The sequence below is a fragment of the Scylla paramamosain genome, chromosome 39 (assembly GCF_035594125.1).
Source record: "Scylla paramamosain isolate STU-SP2022 chromosome 39, ASM3559412v1, whole genome shotgun sequence".
NCBI lineage: Eukaryota > Metazoa > Arthropoda > Malacostraca > Decapoda > Portunidae > Scylla > Scylla paramamosain.
The window spans coordinates 5420244-5428554 of record NC_087189.1 but is presented as its reverse complement, the minus strand read 5'-3'; the positions used below and the strand labels follow the sequence as shown (position 1 = coordinate 5428554).

General features: G+C 41.1%; 1 long non-coding RNA gene across 1 annotated transcript; it reads left to right on the top strand.

The window, feature by feature from the left end:
* Nucleotides 1-2231: 2231 nt before the first annotated feature.
* Nucleotides 2232-6781, top strand: LOC135092110 (uncharacterized). The gene is made up of 2 exons (XR_010262750.1): nt 2232-2616; nt 6233-6781. It is a non-coding gene; the product is annotated as an uncharacterized LOC135092110 (long non-coding RNA).
* The last annotated feature ends 1530 nt before the right edge of the window (nt 6782-8311 follow it).

The following is an 8311-nucleotide window of genomic DNA, read 5'->3' as shown; positions in this document are numbered from 1 at the left end:
GAGGAATGTTATTTGTCCATTGGTGTAAAAAAAAAAAATAGGGGTTCTACGTTTTCTTTAAAGCTGGTTATTGGAATATGTATGGTACTTTGATTCTTTCCTTTAATTCTTTTATTTTGTTACTTTTTACCACGTGTCTGTTTTTCTGTCATGAATGAAAAGTTTACGATTTCTTTTATAGTTGTTCCTGAGTTTGTTATTGAAGAAAACGGCAAATTATCCATGGCACCTTTTATCTTTCCGTAGGTTTATTGTTATTCTTTTAATTCATTGATCTTTATAACTCGTCTAACTTTACGGTAATTAAGTTTTTAGTAGTATTTATTTTTACCAAATTTCATTCACTTATTATTTTTTTCCAATTTATCGTGGATTTTCTGTGTTTTGATGACAGCGTGAGAGAAACTGGGTGTCCTTTGTCTGTGCTTTCTATTTTCTTAATATCTTAATCCACTTAATTATTGTCTTACCGTGTTTTTAAAAAGGGAACGAATTACGATACTTTAGCTACCCCTGAAAAACCTCCATTTTCTCTCGTTCTCTTATGTTGTTTCAGTATTGCAGGGTGATGGTGAGGAAAGCTTGGTGTGTGTTTATGTTGGTGGTGAGTCAAGGCGTGTGTCTGAGTGTGTGGATCTTACTTGAAGACTGGAAGCTTTAATGATTAATTAGTAAAAAAGAGTGTGATCTAATTAAGAGACCTGCACCTGGCTCTTAACGAGGAGCACAGGTGATTGAAACAAGGCAGGTAAGTGGCAATTGTGGTGAAACTAATACCTGAGGTGGTGGTAGTAATAGTAGTAGTAGTAGTAGTAGTAGTAGTAGTAGTAGCAGCAGCAAAAGCAGAAGCAGCAGCACCAGAAGCAGCAGCAGCAGCAGCAGCAGCATTAGTGGTGATGGTGGTGGTGGTAGAAAAGTTGATTGTTGCAATGGTAAAAAGAGAACAATATTGACAGTAGTATTAACAGTTGCAGCAGCAGTGGTAATAGTAGTATTGAAAAAAGAACTGATTATTGTTGTAATGGTTGAAGATGAATAATATTGATAGCAGTAGTACTACTGTTGGTGGTAGTAGTAGTAGTAGTAGTAGTAGTAGTAGTAGTAGTAGTAGTAGTAATGATGGTGGTGGTGGTGGTGGTGGTAGCGGTAGTGGTGAAAGTGAAAAAAAAAATAATTATCTTAGGAGCTGAAGGAAAATAATAATGATAGTAGCACTAACGGTGGTGGTAGCAGTAGTGTAGTAATATTATTATTAGTAGTAATAGTAGCAGCAGCAGCAGCAACAACCTTCATACGAAATGTGGAAGACAACTGACTTAGCTACACAACTACTCCTAACTATCCACCCACCGTAACCACCTAACCACTGCAGGAGAGAGGAACACTTACCAGTCACGTGTGTCTTCGCTTTTTCAGGAAGAACATAAGAGAATGAGGGAAGCTGCAGGAAGCCATCAGGCCTACACGTGGCAGTCCCTGTATGAAACATGCCTATCTATTTCCACCTATCATCCCTATCCATAAATTTGTCTGATCCTTTATAGCTCTTTATGACTCAGCACTAACAACCTGATTACTGAGTCGATTCCATTCATCTAACACTATTTGAGAACCAGTTCCTTCCCATTTCTTCTTTAAATCTAACTTTTTTTTTCAAGTTTGAACCCATTACATCTTGTTCTATCCTGATTATTATTACTATCACCACAAATTACGTGTTTATTACCATCACTATCACTACCACTATTTCTTCACTCTTAAGGGGAATTGAGGCATTGAAGAGACTATCAGAATGTTTCACTACCTGGTTCATGTTCACATCACTCTTAACACTTGCATTCCAGTGATTCAGTGTGAAAAAAAAAAAAAAGGAAAATAATGAGCCTGTGAGAAAACCTGAACACGGAATAACATGGAGAACTTCATTTGTTTTTTGTTTTTTTGTTTTTTTATGTTTATTTTTTTTATTCTGTTTACTATTCTGACTTTTCTTCTTGTTTTATTTATATAATTAGCAGCAGCAGCAGCAGTACTAGTAGTAGTAGTAGTAGTGGTAGTAGTAGTAGTAGTAGTAGTAGTAGTAGTAGCTGTTGTAGTAATAGTAACAGTAGGGGTTCTACGTATTTACTTAATTCATTTATTTATTTATGCATTCGTTCATCATGCATTCATTTACCTACTTATTTTAGTATTTGTTTTACGACATAACGAATGGGCACTAATTCGAGCTTCGAATGGACTGCCAAAATAATCATAACACACATTTACTTTCACATAAAAAAAAAAAAAATCAATAAACTATACGATAAGAAAAAAGTCATTGGCGTACTGTACATTTAACTTGAAAGCAGAAAATGGATAAATAATAGATAAAAGAAATAGGCACAGAGAGATAGGAAGATGAGACAACGAGCCAGTTCATTTGAAGCTTCGAGCACGAGAGCTATCCGTGAGGAGACGCCGGTGAAGGGCAGTGAGCAACAGGACATGAGATGGGGATGTGGCAGCTGATCTTTGCTCCTGCTGCTGCTGCTACCCCCCTCCCCCCTGCAACGGTCCTGTGGCGGGTGACGCCCTCTGTCGCCTCGAATCCAAGCTACTGCTGCTAGAGGTGCAGTAATTGTGACGTTTTGAGTCTGTAGGTGACGGTGAGTGGCGAGGGAAGGAATGTCATGTCTGTTTCCTGCGTGTCTGTGGTTATGGCGTGATTAGGCGCGAGTACCAGCTTTGATAGTATGCATAGGTGATGGGGTTTTGATTCCTGAGTTGTATGGGTATAGAGCTTTGGGCGCGTGTATCCTGTGTTTTGATGAGGCACAGGTGGTGGTGTGTCTCTAACGTGACTCTGACTGTGGCGTGATCGGTTGTGAGTACTTGGCGTTTTGATACTAGGCACAGGTGGCGGCTTGCAGAGGTTAAAGGATTGCAAGTAATGATTTGTATTTTGAAACGCTGCTGTTCTCTCAGTAGGACGGTTTTCAAGGGATATATTTAGTCGTGATTTTTTTTTTTTTGTAGTCTCCGGTAAACCATCACTGGCATCATTAAAACACCCTTGAAAACCATTAAGGCGACCACTGTATCCTGTTTAGAATCACAAAGCTAATTAGTCTCTTAGACATTCACGGATCACTTCAGATTATTATAAACTTGGGTAAATTTATAGTTTAAGCCAATGTCCCCAATCTCTACCCACGGCCCACGGCGTTATTATTAATTTCCGACAAAAAGTGTAATCATTAGAAATGATGTGAATAGTGAGAAGAACAAAATGAGGTAGGTTATTACCACGTAGTGTGTAATGGCTTAAACTATAATAAAACCCTAACCTAACCTAACCTAACCTAACTGAAGTTCAGGCAACAATACACCATTTATGTTTACCTGTGGACTTAGAAAAAGTTGAGAGCGCTGTGCATTCCCAGGCCTATTGTGGCGTTGTTATTAATTTCCGACAAGTAGTGTAATCATTAGAAATTATGTGAATAGTGAGAAGAACAAAATGTGGTAGGTTATTACCACGTAGTGTGTAATGGCTTAAACTATAATAAAACCTAAACTTGAATAGAAAGTGAGGGAGAGATGCCCCGTTTACTCAATTGTTCAATAAGAAATGTTATGTCATTGCTCAATAGGTCTTGCAAGCGATCGTATCTCAATGCTCATTAGGGAAAGGAAGACAGGAATGCGTCGATATAGTACTGATTATGTAGCGGTGCTTTCAGTGCACGGTCACAGTACTGAGGATGGCACAAGGGGGGGGGGGGGTTAGGTCCACACAGGGATTGTTCTAAAAGGTCGCTGGGTAGGTGGTGGTGGTGGTGGTAAGGGATCGATTCTGTAACCCTTTCACTGTGATATTTAACACTTTCCAGCACAGAAGCAACGAAATTTTAATGATCAGATTTAACAAGAAAGTAAAATAAAAAATAGCCTTTGGAAATTTTAGCCAGTATGATACTTGGCTATAGTAAGAAGAAAGATCTGAGAACGGTCAGTAATCAGGGAATATAATACTGAATCGCAGGGAAAGTGTTAAACGCGCTTTCAAGAGGGAGGCTTCAAGACACTTATCCTCCAATTTTGGGTGAACCTTTTAATCTTTCTTTTAGAACAGGCATCTTAGTGGGCTTTTTTCGCGTTTTGTTATCCTGAGCCCGTGCCCCTCTAGCATGAAAAGTAGAATTAGGTGTCCGCGTTAACGTAATTGGTTAAAATGTGTATTAGATTAGATTAGATTTAGAATACTAGTAGGTTAGTGTCCTTGTGGGTGTGCAGGGGGAGCACAGACCGGCTTCTTGCAGCTTCCTTTATTTCTTCTTACGGGTAGTTCCCCTTAGATTGTTTACACTTTCGTCTTCAGTATTACTCGAAAATGAGCGAAGTTAAGTGTTCCGTATCCGAGAACCCCGCTTGTTCACAGCTCCCTAATTGCGCTGGGGGTAGAAGGCAGGAAACACGTCTCCCCCTGCTTCTACTAATTTAATTTTAATAATCTTAGTATTTTGTGAAAATCTTGACTAATAGCAAAGCAGGAAAGGACTAGATAATTTAATAAGGGCAGGAGAGGATTGTGTAATTAAGGGCAAGAAAGGACGAGATGAATGAATACAGGCAGGAGAGGATTAGGTAGTTTGATAAAGACAGGAAAGGACTCTAGATAATTACCTTTAGTAGGGATAAAGCGTTAGTGTCTGGGAATGCTCTCCATGGGTTTACCGAGTGGTGGTGGTGCCTGCTGTCAACTGGTAAAGTCTGTGAAAGCTGGTTTATTACGGCAGTGAACTGTGCGAGGTGAAGCAATGCATGATTTACAAGTGACTGGTATTACTGCGGTGTGTCCAAAAAGCTTTGTCTTGTTAAGGGTTGTTTGTCCACGTTAATGATTATATGTAATGTAATGTTTTGTAGGACAAACTAAAATAAGTGTTTAAAAATGTTTAAACCCAGCACGAGTGTGGCTGGCACCGTCATGGTTCGCGCTATGTGGAGAGATCATAAAGGGTACTGTATGAAGTTGTAGCTGTACTGTGACGTGCAGGGTGGGCGGCTGAGGAAACGTGCCTGTGTGGTGTTAGGGTGCGGGGAAGACACGATGTGGTGTTCCTGAATGTCATCAGAATTCTCTTCACTTTCTGATTATTAGTTAAGCCTTCATAATCGCAAAGATCAAGAAAGTTTTAGGGGAGTTTTGTTTCGTAGTAAAACATTAACAAACATTACCCAAGATGACGTTATGAACATGTCAACAGTTGTGTGTGTGTGTGGGGCCTGGGCGTTCCTGCAGCAGCCGCGTTTTCTCGTCTTGACGCTGGAGACGAGGCGAAGATCCGGGCTTCAAAGCTTTCTAGGTTGTATTTTTCTTAATTTTTTCGAATTTCTCTATTTTACTTCTCCTTTGGCCGTTTCCCTGGAGTGAGGGGTTGGCGCCATGTACTAGTCTCCCATTTAGTTTTGTCCCTTGCATCTTCCTCTGTGCTTCCCATCGTTTGCAGTTCTACAGCAATTCCATCCCTACATCTGTCTCTTCCCCTCTATCTTCTTCCGCCAGTTAGTGTTCACCAGGCTCATAAGTACCGTATCTCATGTGACCAAGCCGTCTCATTTTTTATACTTCGGTAATGCATTTCATTCATGCTTTTTTCCTCATTCCGTAGATGTTCTCTTGTGGCACCCCACGATCCACCTCACCACTCTTCTTTCCAACTTACTCTCATCTCCTCCATCTTGCATTCCAGTAATAATTTCCGTTTCTCTCCAGTAAAGCAAGGAACGCTTCCACTCCACGTAAATGTATTGTACTCCTGATCATCTATACTCGGTTACTGCGATGTGTATGATGGCTCTGGGTAAAAATATACGGGACACGTTAAGATTTAAACACTTTTTCATTTAAGTGGCGTGGAGGCGTTGATTATGAATCTTTGTACACAGCCACTGCTGTATAAGTTGTGGCTTTGGTGATGAATCTTTGTACACAGCCACTGCTGTATAAGTTGTGGCTTTGGTGGAAACTGATAAGGGGTCCAGTAGGCTCCTTTTCTTCTCTTAATTTACTGCTTTTGTGAGGATCTTTGTGAGGATCTGAAGATCATTAGAAATTCGTTAAGCATTACAGTATAGAAATTCGTTAGACACAAGTAAATAGATTGAAATTAGTTAAGAGCCGAGTAAGTTCCTTTGTGCATCTTCAGTGCTTACAGGTAACCTTTAACCAACTGACGTCTTTCAGACACGTGGGACAGCTTTGCGGACTAGCACTGCCACGTCCTCCCCCCCCGCTTGACGGCCTGCGCGGCAGGACACAGCATGCAGCATCTATACACAGGCCCGCCAGGGACACCCATCCTAGCCCAGCTGCTGTTCTGTGCTGCTTTGTTGAGGCATGAGGGTTTCGGACGTAGATGCTACGGTCATGTTTTCCCCGCAACGTTTCAGGAAAGGACTATTCAGTCCTGCGAAGGCTGGATGGAGTGCAGCGATGATTACATAGTACTAAAAACTCAGCTTTTATTAGTTTAAAAGAATAATAACTTTGCAAAGGCTCTTTCTTCTCTGTAGCCTGGAAGGACAAGCAGCACAACAGCTCCCCCCTGCAGGGAGGGTACCGTTGTCTGCTGTAGTTAGGACTGGCAGTGCCCGCCCTCTCGTATGACTCGTCCTTCTTCATGCGTGCTATCTGAAAAAGGAAAGGTCTTCAATTACTGGCTGTGTTAAAATTTGTTTGGTTGTTGTATTAGCAGCATATATGCTGTTAAGAAATAAAAACGGAAATTCTAAATACTTAATTCCCTCCGCCATCATATATGTGTAGACTCGTATATGTAGACACTCACGATGGCCACGACACGGGTCATGACCTCAGGGCTCCGTGGGTCTGGCCTATGCCTCTCCACGTGACCTGCAACTTGAACCACGAGACTCGAGGCCCAGGTGTATTATAGTTGTAAGAAGGGATACAAGGTGCCATCATAGCTGCTACTCCCTGCTAATCCTTTCATGTAATATGAATAACGCCATGCGTTTCCTCGATGTTACGTAAATGGGACGGAAGCCATGGTGTCCACCTTGTATCCCCTTCCCTCCTTGCCTACTACGACTAAAACCTGGAAACCTTCCCTTAAGGCAGCCTTGAGTCTCGGGTTCAGGTTAAACTTCCACTTGCCAAGACGAAGGGGCCAGATTGTGGTGACTGCCGCTGCTGCAGAAGTCCTGAGTCCTGTGGTAATAACGAAATTAACTTCAGCAACCTAAATTTCACACTCCCATCATCTAAGATTATACCAGTTATTTTTCTCAAGCTCAGGAAAAAATCTACGAAATTATTACCGACAGTAATTGCTAAACAGTACAGCATCATTGTCATTTCCTGATCAGCAGTAAAATGGTACAATATATTTTGTTCAGTGGAAGGGTGCACTGCAATGTATTAATAGTCTTTCTGAAACCTGAAGTGCAAATACCGCAGTTTGTCACAACGGAGAGCGCGATCATTAGAGAAAACGGCATTTTTTAAAGGGCAACTTATTTTAAAAGGATATTACTTGTAAACAGGAAAATTGCATTTTATTTCTCTATTCATGCAAAAAAAAAAAAAAAAAACGAAATTTTCAAATGACACGAAGAGTTTCAGTAATTACTGTCTTGTGTCTACGTTTAAAGTTACCTTCCATCATTTTGCTATAATTCCAGCTTCTAATTGTACAAAGATCCTTACTTCCGTCCAGCGATGAGGAATAATTCCCACAACTACACCAGACACCACACGCTGAATAGAGAGGGCTGTGGTTGCCCGTGGCTGCCTCGGCCTCGTGTGTCTGCGTGTTGTGGAAATTATTCTCGAGTAAGGAAACAAGGTGAAGCTATAAGAAGCTGTCAGGCCTACACGTGATAGCCCTGTATAAAACATAACAACACTTACCACCAATCATTCTCATCCATTAATAACTGTCTAATCTTAACATCCTTAATCATAGTTTAGTCAGCCCATTCGCCTCAAAATTATTACCATCACTTTTCTTTTTTCCCCTGCCTCATAATACAGAAATTTCACAGATACCTAAAGATTCCTGTGAATGTTTATAGTAGTGGTTCCCTAGACTGGGGGTATTATAAACATTTTTTTCGGGGCTAATGGAGGAGAAACCTAGTCGTCTCTCCCCATTCCCATTCCTCTACTTTCCTTTTACCACCTCTCCTCTTCCTCCCTCTCTTTCTCACTCTATTCCCTTCTCACAGACATCGGTGCACAACCCTGCACCACTCCGATCTATGGTCACTCACTGCCTGAGCCCCCCTCAAAACTGCACCA